Genomic DNA, 21,837 nt, shown 5'->3' with positions numbered 1-21,837 from the left:
TTTTCGCGAGAGTCACGTCGTGCCTCTCGGAAACGGAAAAAACAAATGCTTTTTCTGTTTTTTCCTTCCACGAGAGTCACGGTTTTGCTTCCACGAGAGGCACGGGTGTGCCTCTTTCAGAAAGGGAAAAAAACTATGCTCCCGGTTCGGTTTTTTCGCCCGGTTTTTCTCGTCCGATTTTTTCATGAAAAAAAAATTCTCAAAACCTATCAACATGGGATCTAGTTTTGAAGATCTCGCGTGAGGTATCCAATGGTGAAAATGGTTCGAGATTTGAACGCACAGTTTAAAAGATAAAATATTTTGAATAAATGGATCTAGAAAATAGGGAAAACTCCCAGGTTGCAACAAGTGGCGCACTGCGTGGGCGCCACTTGTTGCGACCTGAGAAAGTGGAGTGTTCTTTGCAACAAGTATTCCTTAATTAGTGATTTCGGTGATTGCTAGGCCTAGGTTAGTAGCGGTACTCCAGGTCAGCTAACCCATTCATTTACTGACAGAAGGAAGCCCATTAGCTGATTAATGAAGCACAACTAGCCCAGCTGTCCAGGTAACCCCAGATGCGTTGACGATTTTCCCTGATGTATCGGGGGCATCATAGCGCGCGCGTGCCTCACGAGCCCGGGCAAGTGCCCATGGTCGCTGGGCAGTGGCTAGATGACCGGTTGCACCGATGGCGCAAAGGGCGAGAGCGAACCAAGCTTCCAAGCCCTGAGATATAGAATATTTAGAGACCGTTTATTAAATCTCTTTGTAGCATAGGGAAATAGATACAGGTATGACGTTTCTACATAGTATTATATATTACATTGAAGGTTGGTTCATAGGGACAAAATCCTCATCACAGCTTGAGTCTGAGTCTGGATCATATGGGTATATACCTTTCTTTTGATATGGGTACCTTCCTTCTTCAGTGAGAGACATGCCGCGCTTGAAATGCTCTGAAGTTCAACCATGGCACTATGAATCTTTAGAAGAGCCTGTCTGAGATTACAGATAGCCATTGAAGCAGTAGGTAGCTCCAGCAAGAACATGTATTTTTTTAGATGCAACACGCGCTTCATCCACATTGGCGCACCTGGCGCAAAAGGCGGAAGGAAACCAAGCAAATAAGAATATTAACAGACCAATCATAAATTTTTGAAGCATAAGGAAAATGATACTTAGATATGATGTTACATAGCTTTATATATTACAATGCATGGTAGGTTTATTAACAGTGGACATATGTTCGTATTCCTACGTAATAAGCGGCTGCATGTTATATTGAGAGACTACTGGCATTTGCCTCGCAACATAGAACGTAGCTGATGGTTTAATCTATATACATGCGATTGCCGCAACTAACATACATAGCTGGGGATAGCTTAAGTTCAAAGTCCATCAACAGGATAGAAGCTCTGGAAAGACTGGCAGATGAACTATGGCAGTGATCTTCTCTAGACAAAGGTAATCACTTGATATTCAAAAAGAAGGCTGCTGTAGCTGGTAGTATCGGCATCTTCTGAAGGCACATAGGCTGTGGAAGTAGATCCTCTCCTAAGTGGGTATACCGATGTGTTTTGGATTACCTGCATAGAGTTTTCACTCAATTGGCCAAGATGAGCAATTGCATTGTGAATATCTATAGCCGCTTTGTCGAGCTCGCGACCACTTATGGAATTGGCTGAGCATAAACTTCCTTTAGCTGGGCGGTGAATCTCAGAAGAAGTGCTTTTAACCTGATATGCAAAGTCTTTGCTAAGTTCTCTAATCTTCAGAGCCTGTTCTTTGATTTCTTTCTCTTTGTCCTAACAAACCAATCAGATGCAGTTCTCTTTCCTTCATTTGTTGCAGCTCGTTGTAACTATATTCTTTCAATACCTTGGCACGCATGGTCTCCATATATTTCATTACTCGAGCAGCTGCAACGTCCATTGCATCTTCTATAGAATTGTATGAATAGCCAGACAATGTCATTGCTTCATCGTCACATCGCTGATGTTGTGTGCTCGGACGAAACTTGATTGCACTGCAATTCTTTCCCCAACTTTGCAGCAGAAGAACTGACATTGACGTCCACAACTTACTACAAAACAAAGGCACATAACCTCTAAACCAATCTCCTAGTTCTGAAGCTTAAAATGAAGTACACCATGACAGAGTATATAAGAGAACATGCAGTGACTACAAATTTTCAAGTCCTGATACAAATTTGCATCTGTAAATAATATCTGCAATGTTTTTCATAAAAAAAATACTGTATAACGATAAAGGTGGCCATGTCAAAATAAAAAGAGACGTGATCTTTATCCCATATGATTTCAAAGTTTAGAACATTGTAGGCATGATAAAGGAATAACTAATATGCCTTTATATCCTAGAACAAAGTGAGTATACAATTATAACAATAACAAAACCTGCAATAGGCAAAATAACTATGCACTTGATTCGAGGAATAACTAAATAGAGAGGAAGAGCCAAGGGAAAGGCTATTGGCAACATATCAAACACTGCACTACAATGATCAACGTACAGAGAGAGCTAAAGTGGTTTCTCGTGGTTAATAGGCAAGTTTCAATGGCCATGAAATGGTATGGAATTCCTGCTAGGAAATAAATACAGAGCAGTCTCTTAAAAACATATATATTAGTACAACCTAGATTGACCACAGATTTCATTTTGATATATTTACTAAAACTAAAACATCTACCGTTTCTTGTAAATTACCTTCAATTGTAACAGAACATGCATGAGCATCAATTAGTGAGCATTAAAAGTTAATTGATTGAAAGAAAAAACCTGAAGCATTATAATGCTAGCTTCAATTATTTAAAATTTATATCATTCTTAAACCTACTCACCAAGAAAATTACATACACTGTATCTATGATATACAATGCGCCCCAGAACTTATAACAAAGTTCAGCTAGTGCAACCACCAATAAGTTATGCGATGATCCAGCTTGTGAGAAGAACAAATTTGACTCTGTATGTTATGAAGATCACTCCAGAAACTTATATGTTTAACGAAGTGAGAAAATAAAACAGAACATGCATGGGCACCAATTAGTGAGCAGTTAAAAGTTAATTGATTGAAAGAAAAAACCTGAAGCATTATAATGCTAGTTCAATTATTTAAAATTTATATCATTCTAAAACCTACTCACCAAGAAGATTACATACACTTTATCTATGATATACAATGCGCACCAGAACTTATAACAAAGCTCAGCTAGTGCAACCACCAATAAGTTATGCGATGATCCAGCTTGTGAAAAAAACAAATTTGACTGTATGTTATGAAGATCACTCCAGAAACGTATATGTGTAATGAAATGAAAAGAATAGCCAAAATTACACTGGCAGTAAGTGAAGGCTTTACTTTCATACCAAAGTAGTCTTGGGAGGCCAATGAACCAAAGAGAGGGAGCATAGACTGGAAGAAGCACATTCAGATTGAAGCTGTGAGCGATCAATAGCACTGGCAAGGTGATGAGGGAGTCTACTGAACATCATCTCGATCCACACCATGACATGCCAATAAAACCATTCATAAATTTTGAGTACCATCATGCAGATTTTCTGGAAAGTAAAATACAAGAGACCGAAAAAATCTCACCAATTACTCCACCTATAAAGTGAGATGACAAATTCAATCAGGATTAGTGTGCTCCAGCCTCCAGCCATGTCTTGGTTAAAGATTCAATAACACCAAAGATATATTCCACCTGTAGCAACTGAACCAATAACACTTGGACTAATTCCCCTGTTATAAACATGCAAACAGGCGAACGATACAAAAAGGTCAGGATTGCTATGTTTATCAAGAGTACTACTCCCTCTGTCCGAAAAAGTATGTTCCTAAAATAGATGTATCTAGACCAAGTTAGTGCTAGATACATCCATTTGAGAGACAAGCTTGGGAGAAGCTTTTTCAGACGGAGGAAGTACTATTAATGTTGCGAACAAGTTCAGTCATTTGGCCACTGTCAACCTCGGGCTCTGGTATCACATGGCTGAAGCAAGCTGGCAGCTCAAATTTGATTAAACTGTCTCTTTGAACCATAAAATCATTCTCCTCAAATTTATATGCAGCACAAAAACAAATACACAAACCTTCATGATGACAAGATAAAATCAGAAAAGTGTGAGTCTGAACCTTATCATCATTTGACTCAAATTTATATGTAGCAACGCAGCTGAGAACAAAATACACAAACCTTCATATGTACCAAAAATACACAAACTTTCATAATGACAAGATACTACTAATGGATAGAATCACTATTCAATGGCCACTGCAGCAACCATATACAAAAAGAAAACGCAACGCCAGCGAAACCCGTGGTAAATTAGGACCAATGCTTCAGCAAGCAATTATTAAGCAAGCATGGCAATAAAACACATGTCCTTCAAGGATGACTATAATGTATTAACACAATACCAATTCAGTTTCGGTATAAGAATCAACGAACAAGCCTATGCCTACTTAATTCTGTCACAATATGTAACCAGAAGTAGTTCATTTAGTGGACAGAAAAATATACAACACACTCACCCTTCTGATAAAAGAAACTGTCCTCTAGGAGGGACTCTGCTTTGGAAGTAACATTGATGTACTGAAGAGAAGTGTAATGATCTTTAGTAGAAAAGGTACATGATAAAAAAAATTATGAGCTCGATTTCAGTGCATATAGAATACTTTAAAAAATTATGAGCACGATTTCAGTGTATATAGAATACTTTAAATAGTTGAGTTATATATACGATGAGAATCAATCAACGCAATCTCTCTAGGGGTGCTATAGCTGCTGCTCTACCTGTATTTCAGAACATAGAGCTTATATTTTTTTGTCAATGCCTATCAATCCACAACTTTTGACAAGCTTAAGGATCGTGGCCAAGGCAACGTTCAAATGCATGCGGGCAGAGACTGACAACTAACACTTGTATAAGCCCAAATGTCACCATCACATTATCTGTGACTTTTCATACTGCTAAAAGCCTAAAACTGTATGAACTATGAAGAGAATATATATTTAATTAATAGTGAAGGGCAGTAAAGACCGCAGTACTGCACTGAGCGCAGCCTCCCTTGCCCGAGCCCCAGCATCCTCTCTGTTTTGTTTTTCTTTGATATATTGTAGAACCTTCTACATATATGACAAATATCCAGTATGCACATAAAATAAGCGGTTCATCTCAATTGGTGAACATATATTTAAGAACCCTGTGAAATAATGAGCCATTAAGCAAACAACAAAATCAGTATCTACAAATATAGACAAGGCGGCCGACAATCCAAACAAAAGGTTTACCTGATCGAGCAGAATTTCATTGACAAATTCCAAAAACAAAAATTGTCAGCACTGTGTCGTTGCAACAAAATCCTGCGAGATAGAAATAAAGTTGGAACCACTATAAGAACAAATTAGCTCATGAACACATCAGACACGATAGGGAAAATACTGCCAATATAAAGTACAGAGAAAAGAGAAGAGGCAAAGAGAGAGGAGCACCTCAGCAAGATTTTGGAGGAAGACGTCTTCGCGGTCCTTTAGTCGACGCCCTCATCCAGTGTTGTCCCAAGGCTCTCTTACTCTTGTTAAGTGTACTGGTCTCTTGTCATCGAGGTCGGTGCGCTTGACATGGCGCTGCGTGCTACTGCCTTCGCGTCCCAAGGCTCTCTTAATCTTGTTGTCCTCTCCCTCGAATGCAATGAACAATAGGTACATATATACACCATAGAGAAAATGTTAGCAACTGAATATATGACATATCCTTCATCAATTATTAAATAAAATATTGAAAATGAAGGTCATCTCATCAGCTCATAGCCTTCTCATCAATTTTTGCTTTTCACAAAGGCTTTTCAGTGTCACAATTAACCAAATAAAGAAGCAACCAGAAACAGGTAGTAGCAGTAGCAACACAAGCAACCAGCAGCAGCTAGCAGCACCAGAACCAACACACACATCTAGCAGCACAAGTAGTAGCCATAGCTCACAAAGCAACTGCACAAACACACAGTACAACAAAAGCACAAAATCAAAGGGAGACAGAGAGGAAGCAGGAGCTCATCTGCCTGACAGAGATGAGAACGAGCCGAGGAGGGGCGTGGATGACAGGTGTGTGGACGGGCTTCTCAGGTGGATGGACAGTGGCGCGAGAGCAAGACAGAGTCGGCTTTCTTGGCGGCCCGCCCTCCCACTGTCGAGGACGACGGTGACGGTGCTGTGGACAATCATGCCGGAGCCTCGTCTGTCCCTCCCGCTCCGGATCGAGAACCTAGGAAGAGACAAGGAGTGCTGGCCGTCGCGAGGGGATGCGCCGGAAGCCATGGACTGAGAGGGATGTGAGCGACAGGGAAAGCGGGAGGAGGTGGAGATGAGCGGTGGGAGAGGCCGTGGCGGCGGCGAGGGAGAGGGCGCGCGGGAGGAGGCAGCTTGTCATCACCTTGCATCGGTCGAGCCACCACCGGGAGGCCCGGATCTCCTCTTCCTCCAGATCCCACATTTCTCCTCTTCCTCCAGATCCGAGGCTGGCTTGCGCAGGGGAGGAGAGAGAAGGGGCTTGCGTTGTGGGAGAGAAGACGAGGGAGAGGGAGGGGGACAAGGCACGGGGTGGCTCGATGCGGGGGAGCGGAGGCTCCATGGCGTTGTCTGGCTCTAGGCAGGGGAGCGGTGGACGCAGTGCCGGCAGAACGCTCGCTTCGCCGGCACTATTCATAGCCGACGTGGACACAGCGGTTGTGCCTAGCACCCCGCTCATCCTTTATATGTTCGATGATCCAACCAAGCCCACTATCATCGTTATCTAAGTCAAAGCAAGTTTCCATTGGATTACTATAGATCCAAAAATTAGAAGTTATTTATTCACCGCTGTGTCACAATCACATAAGTAAATCCAAATTATTCCAAGGTTACTAAAAATATATTTATTCACCAATATAAAATCACTTCATAAGTGATACCCTCCTCCTACTGTATCTAAAGGAGCACAAACACATAATTAAAGCAAGGTCAACTTCTCCAACGAGGCTCGTACCACTGAAATTGTCATCTATTCTAATTAATCCAAATCATCCTCCCATGATGATCTTGTACTCGTAACATTCTTGGGTAGGCCTAGCAAAATCATCAAAGTAAACCAACTACAATTTGTTTGTATCATCTTCATGCTCATGTCCATATGGGGCACATACAAGCTACTAAGCTTAGGTTAAGATATCACAAATCCAAATGCTCAAGTTATCTCCAACCTATAATCCAACTAGTAATATCCAAGATGATCCAATAGTCCACTAATACCACATTCATGCTAATCATATACTATACCTATATAAATCCAACATATCTCAGGTTGATCATGCTACACCCTAAAGTTCTCCAGTTTCATGCTCATGCGAAAATATCAGAAATCCAAGTGTCCAATCTCAAGTTTAACTCCGACCTAGAATCCAAGCATATATATCATTGAACCCAACACAAACAACATTTCTATTACTCCAATATCTTTGTTTTCTTTCAACTATTTCAATCCAAGATGATGTAATAGTCCATCAATTTTCACAATTCATATTATACTCATATAAATCCAATATATCTCCAATCTCTAAAGGTGTGCATCTCTAACTATGATCCAACTTCTAAAGGTCTCAAGTCCCAATCTCTAAAGGTGTGCATCTAGTACAAATCATAACTATGATCCAACCAAGCTCACTATCATGGTTATCTAAGTCCAGTATAAAGCAAGCTTCCACTAGAGGACTATAGATCCAAAAAAAGAATTTATTTATCTACAAGATTTTTTTTCAAGATCACAATCACCTAACTAAATCCAAACTATTCCAAGGTTATTAAAGATCTATTTATCCACCAATATAATATCACTTCATAAGTACTACCCTCCTTCTACTACTGCATCTAAAGGAGCGCAAACAAATAATAAAGGCAAGATCAGCTACTCAAACAAGGGCTCATACCACTGAAATTCTATTCTAATTAATCCAAATCATCCTCCAATGATCTTGTACTCATAACATTCTTGGGGAGGGCTAGCAAAACCATCAAAGTCTACCAACTACGATCCGTTTGTATCATCTCCATGCTCATATCCATATGGGGCACATACAAGGTACTAAGCTTAGGTCAAAATATCACAAGTCCAAGTGCTCAAGTTATCTCCAGCCTACAATCCAACTAGTTATATCCAAGACCATCCAATAGTCCACCAATACAGCATGCATGTCAATCATTACACATATAAATCTAATTACATCTCAGGTTGATCATGCTACACCCTAAAGTTCACAAGTTTCAATCTCTAAAGGTGTGAATCCAGTAGTAATATAACTATGATCCAACCATCTTCCCGCCTTACCCAATCGCCATCCCCTCGACGCTTGGCTCCAAGTACAGTCCGCTCCCAACAAAATTTTCATCCATTCCTCCATACCTCATGTGCAATCCGCTCCCTGCCAGTCCGAGCGGCATCCTTTTCCTGGCTTCGGGTTACTATGTGCGATGCCTCAATCCCACATCTAGTGTTTCCCTGATGGGCGCCACCATAGCCACACAGGCAGTCGGCACCGCAATGGCTAACCCACGAGACACAGCCCGAGAGCATGACGTTACCTACCGCCAAGACCAAGGACGCACGGCAGGAGAACGTGTGATGCCAGATCAAGTCATTGGCACGGAACTCGCAAACAAGGGAAGGACACCAAGCCGAATTGGCGGGAATGAACAATGCACATGAGGTGTGGGAGAGGGTGAAAACCCTGTCAGCCGCACCGGCTTTGCGCCAAGCCGTGCGGCAATGTCAATCTTAAGGAGATCGAGTAAAGCTTCTCATGTGCTTTCTCATCGGTCCTCTCCAACTACCTCAGCCTCCACTGGATTACTATACATCCAAACATTAGAAGTTATTTACTCACCACATTTGTTTTCAAGATCACAATCATCCAAGTAAATCCAAACTATTCTAACGTTGTTAAAGATGTACTTATCCACCAATATAATATCACGTCATAACTACTAGCCTCCTTCTCCTACTGCATCTAAAGGGGCACAAACACATAATAAAAGCAAGATCAGCTGCTCCAACAAGGCTCATACCATTGAAATAATCATCTATTCTAATTAATCCAAATCATCCTCCCATGATGATCTTGTACTCGTAACATTCTTGGGGAGGGCTAGCAAAATCATCAAAGTCTACCAACTACGATCCGATTCTATCATCTCCATGCTCATATCCATATGGGGCACATACAAGCTACTAAGCTTAGGTCAAAATATCACAAATCTAGGTGCACAAGTTATCTCCAACCTAGAATCCAACTAGTACTATCCAAGATCATCCAATAGTCCACCAATAAAAAATTCATGCTAATCATACTATACCTATATAAATCCAATACATCTCCGGTAGATCATGCTACACCCTAAAGTTCTCCACTTTCAAGCACATGCCAAAATATCACAAATCCTAGTGCCTAATCTCAAGTTTAACTCCGACCTAGAATCCAAGCAACTCCGACCTAGAATTCAAGCAGATACATCATTGAACCTAACACAAGCAACATTTCTATTACACCAATTTTCTCTTCCATCAATTTTCACAATCATATTGATCATATCATATTCATATTACACCCTAAAATTCGCTAGTTTCAATCTCTAAAGGTGTGCATCTAGTACAAATCATAACTATGATCCAACCAAGCACACTATCATGGTTATCTAAGTGCAGTATAAAGCAAGCTTCCACTGGATGAGTTTATATTCAAAAATTAGAACTTATTTATCCATCAGATTTTTTCAAGATCACAATCATCTTAACTAAATCCAAATTGTTCCAAAGTTATCAAAGATGTATTTATCCACAAATATAATATCATGTCATAACTAGTACCCTCCTCCTACTACTGCATCTAAAGGAGCACAAACACATAATAAAAGCAAGATCAGCTTCTCCAACAAGGCTCATACCACTGAAATAATCATATATTCTAATTAATCCAAATCATCCTCCCATGATGATCCTGCATTGGTATCATTCTTGGGGAGGGCTAGCAAAATCATCAATGTTTACCAACTACGATATATTTGTATCATCTCCATGCTCATATCCATATGAGGCACATACAAGCTACTAAGCAGGTCAAAATATGACAAATCCAAGTGCTCAAGTTATCTCTAACCTAGAATCCAACTAGTAACATCAAAGATGATCCAATAGTCCACCAATACCGCATTCATGCTAATCATACCATACCTATATAAATTCAATACATCTCAAGTTGATCATGCTACACCCTAAAATTCTCTAGCTTCAAGCTCATGTCAAAACATCATCCAAGTGCCCGATCTCAAGTTTAACTCCGACCTAGAATCCAAGCAAATATATCATTGAACCTTACACAAACATTTCTATTACACCAATATCTTTGTTTTCTACCTACTAATACAATCCAAGATGATGTAATAGTCCATCAATTTTCACAATCCTGCTGATCATATTACACATATAAATCCAATATATGGCTGATTGATCATATTAGACCCTAAATATGATCCTATAGTCCACCAATACCGCATTCATGCTAATCATACCATACCTATATAAATTCAATACATCTCAAGTTGATCATGCTACACCCTAAAATTCTCTAGCTTCAAGCTCATGTTGAAACATCATCCAGGTGCCCGATCTCAAGTTTAACTCCGACCTAGAATCCAAGCAAATATATCATTGAAACTTACACAAACATTTCTATTACACCAATATCTTTGTTTTCTACCTACTAATTCAATCCAAGATGATGTAATAGTCCATCAATTTTCACAATCCTGCTGATCATATTACACATATAAATCAAATATATGTCTGATTGATCATACTAGACCCTAAAGTTCTCCACTTTCAATCTCTAAAGATGTGCATCTAGTTAAAATCATAACTATGATCCAAACAAGCCCACTATCATGGTTATCATCCAGTATAAAGCAAGCTTTCACTTCATCACTATAGATCAAAAAATTAGAATTTACTTATCCATCAAAAAAATTCAACATCACAATCAACTAAGTAAATCCAAATTGTTCCAAGGTTATTAGAGATATATTTATCCACCAATATAATATCACTTCATAAGTACTACTTCCTCCCACTACTGCATCTAAAGGAGCACAAATGGTCATCTATTCTAATTAATCCAAATCATCGTCCCATGATAATCTTGTACTTGTAACATTCTTGGGGAGGGCTAGCGAAATCATCAAAGTCTACCAACTATGATCCACTTGTATCATCTCTATGCTCATATCCATATGGAGCACATACAAGCTACTAAGCTTAGGCCAAAATATCACAAATCCAACTGCTCCAGTTATATCCAACCTAGAATCCAAATAGTAATATCCAAGATCATCCAATAGTCCACCAACACCGCATTCATGCTAATCATACTATACCTGTATAAACCTAATACATCTCAGGTTGATCATGCTACACCCTAAAGTTCTCCAATTTCAAGCTGTCAAAATATCACAAATCCAAGTGCCCTATCTCAAGTTTAACTCCGACCTAGAATCCAAGCACATATATCATTGAACATTTGAATCTAACACAAAAAACATTTCTATTACTCGAATATCTTTGTTTTCTTCCTACTAGTTCAATCCAAGATAATGTAATAGTCCATCAATTTTCACAATCATGCGAATCATATTACACATAAATCCAATATATCTCCAATTGATCATACTACACACCAAACTTCTCCAGTTTTAATCTCAAACGCTGTGAATCTAGTAGTAATCATAACTATGATCCAACCATCTTCCCACCTTCCCCAATCGTCATCCGCGCGACGCTTGGCTCCAAGTACAATGAATAACGGCAATGACAGTTCGCTCCCACCAATGTTTTCATCCCTTCCACCGTACCTCAGGTGCAATCCGCTCCCTGCCAGTCTGACCGACATCCTTTGCCTGGCTTCGGGTTACTATGTGCGATGCCTCAATCCCACATCTCGTGTTTCCCAGCTGGGCGCTGCCATAGCCACACAGGCAGTCGGCACCGCAATGGCTAACCCACGAGACACAGCCCGAGAGCACGACGTTACCTACCGCCAAGACCAAGGACGCACGGCGGGAGAACATGTGATGCCAGATCAAGTCATTGGCACGGAACTCGCAAACAAGGGAAGGACACCAAGCCGAATTGGCGAGAATGAACAATGCACATGAGGTGTGGGAGAGGGTGAAAACCTTGTCAGCCGCACCGGCTTTGCGCCAAGCCGTGCGGCAATGTCGATCTTAAGGAGATCGAGTAAAGCTTCTCATGTGCTTTCTCATCGGTCCTCTCCAACTACCTCAGCCTCCACTGGATTACTATACATCCAAACATTAGAAGTTATTTACTCACCACATTTGTTTTCAAGATCACAATCATCTAAGTAAATCCAAACTATTCCAACGTTGTTAAAGATGTACTTATCCACCAATATAATATCACGTCATAACTACTAGCCTCCTTCTCCTACTGCATCTAAAGGGGCACAAACACATAATAAAAGCAAGATCAGCTGCTCCAACAAGGCTCAAACCATTGAAATAATCATCTATTCTAATTAATCCAAATCATCCTCCCATGATGATCTTGTACTCATAACATTCTTGGGAGGGCTAGCAAAATCATCAAAGTCTACCAACTACGATCCGATTCTATCATCTCCATGCTCATATCCATATGGGGCACATACAAGCTACTAAGCTTAGGTTAAAATATCACAAATCTAGATGCATGAGTTACCTCCAACCTAGAATCCAACCAGTAATATCCAAGATCATCCAAAAGTCCACCAATACCAAATTCATGCTAATCATACTATACCTATATAAATCCAATACATCTCCGGTTGATCATGCTACACCCTAAAGTTCTCAAGTTTCAAGCACATGCCAAAATATCACAAATCCTAGTGCCCAATCTCAAGTTTAACTCCGACCTAGAATTCAAGCAGATACATCATTTGAACCCAACACAAGCATCATTTCTATTACTCCAATATCTTTGTTTTCTTCCATCAATTTTCACAATCATATTGATCATATTATAATCATATAAATCCAATATATACAATTGATCATATTCATATTACACCCTAAAGTTCTCTAGTTTCAATCTCTAAAGGTGTGCATCTAGTACAAATCATAACTATGATCCAACCAAGCCCACTATCATGGTTTATCTAAGTCCAGTATAAAGCAATCTTCCACTGGATGACTATATGTTCAACATTGAGAAGTTATTTATCCACCAGATTTTTTTCAAGATCACAATCATCTTAAGTAAATCCAAACTGTTCCAAAGTTATCACAGATATATTTATCCACTAATATAATATCATGTCATAACTAGTACCCTCCTCCTACTACGGCATCTAAAGGAGCACAAACACATAATAAAAGCAAGAGCAACTGCTCCAACAAGGCTCATACACTGAAATTGTTATATATTCTAATTAATCCAAATCATTCTCCCATGATGATCTTGTACTGGTAACATTCTTGGGGAGGGCTAGCAAAATCATCAAAGTTTACCAACTATGATCTATTTGTACCATCTCCATGCTCATATCCATATGGGGCACATACAAGCTACTAAGCAGGTCAAAATATGACAAATCCAATAGCCCACCAATAGCGCATTCGTGCTAATCATACCATACCTATATAAATTCAATACATCTCAAGTTGATCATGCTACACCCTAAAATTCTATAGCTTCAAGGTCATGTCAAAACATCATCCAAGTGCCCGATCTCAAGTTTAACTCCGACCTAGAATCCAAGAAAATATATCATTGAACCTTACACAAACATTTCTATTACACCAATATCTTTGTTTTCTACCTACTAATTCAATCCAAGATGATGTAATAGTCCATCAATTTTCACAATCCTGCTAATCATATTACACATATAAATCCAACATATGTCTGATTGATCATACTAGACCCTAAAGTTCTCCACTTTCAATCTCTAAAGGTGTGCATCTAGTACAAATCATAACTATGATCCAAACAAGCCCACAATCATGGTTATCATCCAGTATAAAGCAAGCTTTCACTGCATCACTATAGATCAAAAAATTAGAATTTACTTATCCATCAAAAAAAATTCAACATCACAATCAACTAAGTAAATCCAAATTGTTCCAAGGTTATTAAAGATCTATTTATCCGCCAATATAATATCACTTCATAAGTACTACTCTCCTCCCACTACTGCATCTAAAGGAGCACAAAAAGGTCATCTATTCTAATTAATCCAAATCATCGTCCCATGATAATCTTGTACTGGTAACATTCTTGGGGACGGCTAGCGAAATAATCAACGTCTACCAACTACGATCCACTTGTATCATCTCTATGCTCATATCCATATGGAGCACATACAAGCTACTAAGCTTAGGCCAAAATATCACAAATCCAACTGCTCCAGTTATGTAGCGACCAGACCTCAAACAGTCTGATCTCTGTGCTCCGGTGTCATCCCTGGATCAGTAATGCTGACACCACATAGTACTCGGAGGATTTATAGCAGAGTAGCAATCACACACTTATTACATCGAGTGTCTCGGAACTATTTCCACACATAGTTCACGAAGATTTTCTGCTAACTCCTTGGGTATTTCTCCCATCATTAACGTATTGACATGGCTCTTGTGGCTTAATGCATCAGCTACTACATTAGCCTTCCCGGGATGATAATGCAATCTCATATCATAATCCTTGATGAGCTCCAACCATCTCCTTTGTCTGAGGTTCAACTCCTTCTGCGTGAAAATGTACTTCAAACTCTTGTGATCCGTGTACACCTCACAATGATTTCCAACGAGGAAATGTCTCCATGTCTTCAATGCATGCACTACGGCTGCTAACTCCAAATCATGCGTAGCGTAATTCAATTCGTGAGGCTTCAGTTGTCTTGAAGCATATGAAACAACTCTCCCTTCCTGCATAAGCACTGCTCCAAGTCCTCGACGTGAAGCGTCGCAATACACCTCATATTCCTTGGTTTGATCTGGCAAAATCAACACTGGTGAGGTAACCAAACGGTTCTTTAATTCCTGGAAAGTAGCCTCACACTCCTCAGTCCATTTGAACTTGGTATCCTTCTTTAGCAACTCCGTCATAGGCTTCGCAATCTTTGAAAAAAATTCAATAAACCTCTGATAGTATCCTGCGAGTCCAAGAAAACTCCGGATCTCTCCAACTGTTGTTGGTTCTTCCCACTTGGTCACGGTTTCAACTTTAGCGGGATCAACAGCTATACCTTCTCCAGATATAACGTGTCCGAGGAATCCTACTTCCTTCAACCAAAACTCACATTTGCTGAACTTGGCATATAATTGATGTTCTCTGAGCTTTCCAAGTGCCAAACGCAAATGCTACTTATGTTCCTCTTCATTCTTTGGATAAACCAGGATATCATCAATGAACACTATGACGAACTTATCCAAAAACTCCATAAATACTTTGTTCATCATGTTCATAAAATAGGCAGGTGCGTTAGTCAGTCCAAATGACATAACGGTATACTCATACAGTCCATATCTTGTGGTGAATGCTGTCTTAGGTATGTCCTGCTCTCGAATCTTCAACTGATGGTACCCTGATCGCAAATCGATCTTGGAAAACACTTTAGCTCCTTGCAATCGATCAAACAGATCATTGATCATTGGTAGAAGGTACTTGTTCTTGATTGTTACTTCATTCAATCCTCGATAGTCAACAACCATCCTTAACGATCCATCCTTCTTCTCTACTAGAAGTACTGGTGATCCCCAAGGCGAAGAACTTGGGCGAATGTAACCTTTATCCAGTAACTCCTTAGTCTGCTTCTTAATTTCCACCAAATCTTTTGCGGGCATCCTATATGGTCGCTTCGATATTGGCCCAGTGCCTGGCAAAAGCTCAACCAAAAACTCAATATCTCTATCCGGTGGCATGCCTGGCAACTCTTCGGGAAATACATCAGTAAAATCATTTACCACTGGTACTTCCTCCTGCACAACTCCTGATAAGGAATTTACTTGTGTTCTGTTTGGCGCATGTCGGGATACATACTTGATCCTTCTTCCTTCTGGTGTTGCGAGCAAAATTGTCTTACTGGCGCAATCGATGATTCCTCCATGCATCGACAGCCAATCCATACCAAGAATCACATCCAGACCTTGGGATTCCAGAATAATTAAATCAGTTGGGAAAACATGCCTTCCTATACTTAATGGCACTTGAAAACATCCTTGTCCGGCCATGTACTCTGCTCCTGGCGAGCTTACTAGCATAGGTGTTTTAAGAACCCTAGTGGGCAGGCTATACTTTTCCACAAATCCCCTTTATATGTATGAATGCGATGCACCAGTATCAAAAAGAACGAGTGCAGTAAATGACTTAACCAAGAACTTACCTATTACTGCATCGGGCTGAGCTTCAACCTCCTCCACATTAACGTGGTTCACCTGCCCCTGTTGAAAGGGTTCGGCTTCTTTCCAGAGCTTCCATTGCCGTTTTGGCCTTCAGGACATTCATTGGCATAATGTCCGGTCTTGGAACACTTGAAATAGGTGACTTGACTCAGATCTCTCTTGGCTGGGGTTGATGGGGTGTTGCGGTTCTATCCATTGCTTCCTCCATTCCCGTTACTATTCTCGGCGCCATTGTGATTGTGCGAGCTACCTACTCCATGGGTATGCTGAAAATGTCCTCCCGGTCTAGGGGTAAAACATGGCTTCTGCTGAGCTCCTGAATTATACTTTCCTTGTCCATACTTCCTCTTGCGGTTCTCAATTTGCTGCTGCTTCCCCTCAATCATAAGAGCACGGTCTACCAACTCCTGGTAGTTGTTGAAGATGGCTACCATCAACTGCATACTCAACTCATCATTCAGTCCTTCCAGGAATATCTCCTGCTTAGCTGCATCCGTAGCAATGTCATCTGGGGCATAACGTGCTAGCTTACTAAACTCCTCCACATACTGGCCAACTGTCCGTCCTCCTTGGCACAAGTTACGAAACTCACGGTTCTTCATGGCCATAGCTCCTGCTGAAACATGGGCAGTACGGAAAGCCTGCTGAAACTGGTCCCATGTGACAGTGTCGACTGGGAAGGTCGCTGTGAAATTCTCCCACCAGGATGCTGCGGGTCCTTCTAACTGATGTGCGGCAAACTTCACCTTCTTCGCATCTCTGCATCCTGTTGTCGTCAACTCCCTAGCTATCTTGCGAAGCCAATCATCTGCTACTATCGGCTCGGTGCTACTGGAAAACACCGGCGGATTCAGCCTAAGAAAACGGGCTAAGTGGTCAACAGGTGGTGGTGGTGGGTTGTTGTTGTTGTTCCCCTGATTCTGATTCTGAACTAGCAACTGCATCAAGGTGTTCTGCTGCTGGATCAACTGGGTGAGCTCCGGCGGAAAGGCAAATCCGGGGTCACGTCTCGGAGGCATCTAAGGGTTTAGAAAAGATGAGATATAAGAATAGAGGGGGTCTAAAGAGAAAACACTACCCATATGCACATTAGGCAAAAGCAAACAATTCACTTCATTCAATCAAACAAAGGCATACAATCGATCTAGCTATCGCAAGAGTGCTCGGACTACTATATTTACATGGTGGACTACTACTACTGATGAGGTGGTCTACTAGAAATATTCTACGGTTGTAGACTCCATGATATCTACTCCTGCTTCATCAACATAGTCATCATCGCTACTATCTGCTTCCGAGTCGGTGCCGTCGATGATGATGTAGTCTTCCGGGCTAATCTCCTTGGGTTCTTCGTCTTCATCTACTGGTGTCGGGCCTCCCATAAATATTGCTAGCTTCATAGTTAGGTCGGCATTCTTATCCACCAATACTTCAATTTCTTCTTCATAATTTTCACGTGTAACCTTGAGTTCTTCCTCCAGTTCCTTGATTCTATTTTTAGCCTTCTTCAGGTCTATCATGTTGGCGCACATCTGATTCTCCTGTCATCGAATGTGCTGGTTTAACTCCTGGATAAAAGCTGCGATTGATCTATCTTTCCTGGTGCTGATCATCTCCCAGTGTTCATCTCGGCGCCCACAAATCTGGTAGATAGTATCCTTGAGATCCTTGTGGTAGACTTCTCCAATGCGTCCCATGGCGATGTGAGGTGCCATATTCTTTCCTAGACTCCAAGTTGGTGCATCAAAAGAAAACTCTATGGGCTCAGTGACTGGCATGAACATCCTTCCTGGAACTTGAACGTGTATCATCCAACGCTCTTCTTCAGGTAAAGTGGCGTTGTAGGTTCCCGTGAAGCTTGGTACTCCTATGTTCAGGTATCTAGTGACTTCCTTCAAGTGGCGTCCAAAGGGTGTATCTTCATCTGGTTGTGTGAACTTGTTCCTTGCATCCGCCATCCTAAAGAGTAGAAAAGATGAGAGGTCAAAAGAGAAGAGAGTGGGTAGTGATCTAGGTCTTTAGCTTAGTGGTCGTGTCCTACAGTCAGCGTGTGCTCTGATACCATCTCTGTAGCGACCAGACCTCAAACAGTCTGATCTCTGTGCTCCGGTGTCATCCCTGGATCAGTAATGCTGACACCACACAGTACTCGGAGGATTTATAGCAGAGTAGCAATCACACACTTATTACATCTAGTGTCTCAAAGGACAGCTTATTACAATAAATATGGCTTAAGGCCATCTAATAACGATAACAGCGGAAGGCTTGGAAGGTAAGTGAGTCCATCAACTCCAACGGCATCACTGAGTATAGAACCACGACCTAAAAACTCCTTAATCATCGTCTGAAAAGTCTGCAACATTAACGTTGCAGCCCGAAAACGGTTCAGCACATGGAATATGCTGGCAAGATAACACATAGAGAGTAATGGAATGAAACAACTATACTATATGCATATTTGGCTGGTGGAAATCTCTATGGTTACAGTTTTTGCGTAAAGCCAATTTTTCCCTACTTCAAAGGAATAAAATTAATTACTATCAGGGTGGTTGTTAAACATTGAGAATGGTTGACAGCATTCTCAATCCCAATTAAGTAACATCATTAAAACCCAACAAATTAACTTTAGAGTAACATGTTGAGAATCACATGATAATCCAGGTACTAGATACTCAAGATGTCCATAACCGGGGACACGGATAATCATGATTAGTTTATACACTCTGGAGAGGTTTGCGCACTTTTCCCCACAAGACTCGATCGCCTCTGTTGGATTTCTCGCACTACATGGTGTTTGAGAAACGGATGACCGAGACACAGTCTTTCAGAAGCGCTAGCACCTTACGATGGATAGACCGGTACACCTACTTTCCCCTACATCTGCTAGTCTACCCTGTAAGAGTTCGCACGACTTACTCAACTATGCCAGAGCCCATAATGGCTTGTGGCTGCACACGGAAGTTTCTAGTATGAATAATCTCATGATCCCTTTGAGCCTGAGTGGCGGTCCAAAATAAAAACAGGCAAGTCCTGGAATATACCCAGGTGCCTCAATCCACCCAGATGTGTGTTTAAGTTGCCACCTTAGATAAACCATTAATTAACAATCTCACATCTATCATGGATATCACTCACCCAATCCACGTCTACTAGCATAGCATGGCATAATAAGCAAATGTAGATGTAACTCCCAAAGGTTTGATAATAAACAGGTAATAGGTACTACCTCATCTACTTCCCATCCCACAATTTAATTAGATCCTAATCATGTAATGTGTGAGGATTGATCTAATGCAATAAAACTGGATTGTAGAAAAAGGTATGATCAAAGTGTTACTTGCCTTGCTAATGATCCGCGAAACCTAAAGATTCAAAGTAACAGGCGCCGCACTCCGGGTATTCTATCGCAGACAAACAAACAAGCATACAATAAGTACTCATCTAATGCACAGGTAAAACTCAAATAGAAGATCTAACCAGAAAGTTCAACTTGAGAACCCTAGTTTGCAAAAAGAATCAAATCGAACGAAGCAAAAGAAGTCAAACGACGAAAGAAAACAACTTCGTTCTAGTACTCTGGATCTAAGTCAAATTTTACAGTAGCAAAAACAAGTTTAAGTTGATTATTCAGAAAGAGGTTTTCGAGACGAAACTCCACGCGCTTGAATCGCCTGATTCTGATAAACGAGCGAAAAGTTATACTAAAATGAAAATCGGATCAGAAATCGCGATCAGAAAATAACCGCGGAAAATCCGACGAAAAAGAAAAACGACGAACAGATTAGTCGGTAATTAACCTAATCCGAAAATAAATAAATAAAATAAAATAAATAAAAAAAAATCGAAAAATAAAACCGACGAGATTTTTTTTTCTTTTTTTAAAAAAAAAATTCGGCACGGAAGTCGAGGCGGCGGCGAACCTCGGGCGGCGCGCTGCTCCGGCGGCGGCGGATCAGGCGCGGGGCTGGTGTGGGCTGGGGGCTCGGGTGCGGCGCTATATAAAGGCGCCCCCGGGCGGAGTCCCGCTCGGGTACGGCCCATAGTCGGTTTCGTTTTTTTTAATAATTACGCTCGGAAGAAAAATAAAAAGAAATACTAAACGGACTCCAAAAATCACCAAATAAAATTTCGAGGGTTTTTAAAATCAAGCCCGATTAAGTGAACATTTATTTGGGCCCAAACTACAACTTTGAAAAACGCGCATTTTCCTAAATTCAATTAAAAATACCGAAAAACTCCGAAATAAATCTTATTTGATCTTTTTATTAAATCCTCAATTTTTTTATATTTTGGGAAAGTCATTTTATTCCCTCTCTCATATTTTTGTAATAGAAATAATTAATGATAAAATAAATAAAAATCAAATGATCCTGTTTACAAAATTTGAGGAAACTCAAATATGTAAATAACGAAATCCCCAACTCTCTCCGTGGGTCCTTGAGTTGCTTAGGATTTTCTAGGATCAAAACCAAAAGCAAAATAAAATATGATATGCATGACGACCTAATGTATAACACTCCATTGAAAATTTGGGATGTTACAAGTTATATCCAACCTAGAATCCAAATAGTAATATCCAAGATCATCTAATAGTCCACCAACACCGCATTCATGCTAATCATACTATACCTGTATAAATCCAATACATCTCAGGTTGATCATGCTACACCCTAAAGTTCTCCAGCTTCAAGTTGTCAAAATATCACAAATCCAAGTGCCCTATCTCAAGTTTAACTCCGACCTAGAATCCAAGCACATATATCATTGAACATTTGAATCTAACACAAATAACATTTCTATTACTCGAATATCTTTGTTTCTTTCCTACTAGTTCAATCCAAGATAATGTAATAGTCCATCAATTTTCACAATCATGCGGATCATATTACACGATCATACTACACACTAAAGTTCTCCAGTTTCTATCTCAAATGTTGTGAATCTAGTAGTAATCATAACTATGATCCAACCATCTTCCCACCTTCCCCAATTGTCATCCCCGCAACGCTTGGCTCCAAGTACAATGAATAACGGCAATGACAGTTTGCTCCCACCAATGTTTTCATCCCTTCCACCGTACCTCAGGTGCAATCCGCTCCCTGCCAGTCCGACCGGCATCCTTTGCCTGGCTTCGGGTTACTATGTGCGATGCCTCAATCCCACATCTCATGTTTCCCAGCTGGGCGCTGCCATAGCCACACAGGCAGTCGGCACCGCAATGGCTAACCCACGAGACACAGCCCGAGAGCACGATGTTACCTACCGCCAAGACCAAGGATGCACGGCGGGAGAACATGTGATGCCAGATCAAGTCATTGGCACGGAACTCGCAAACAAGGGAAGGACACCA

At 40.6% G+C, this 21,837-nt stretch overlaps 1 long non-coding RNA gene across 1 annotated transcript; it reads right to left on the bottom strand.

Annotated features, from left to right (window-relative positions):
* Nucleotides 1-406: 406 nt before the first annotated feature.
* On the bottom strand, nt 407-3,589 carry LOC119328073. The gene is made up of 3 exons (XR_005158833.1): nt 3,373-3,589; nt 809-2,068; nt 407-711 (listed from the first exon to the last, which is right to left on the bottom strand). It is a non-coding gene; the product is annotated as an uncharacterized LOC119328073 (long non-coding RNA).
* Nucleotides 3,590-21,837: the final 18,248 nt, after the last annotated feature.

This window comes from Triticum dicoccoides, chromosome 7A, assembly GCF_002162155.2.
Source record: "Triticum dicoccoides isolate Atlit2015 ecotype Zavitan chromosome 7A, WEW_v2.0, whole genome shotgun sequence".
Lineage (NCBI taxonomy): Eukaryota > Viridiplantae > Streptophyta > Magnoliopsida > Poales > Poaceae > Triticum > Triticum dicoccoides.
Note: the sequence above shows the minus strand (reverse complement) of the source record. Positions and strands in the feature narration are given on the sequence as shown.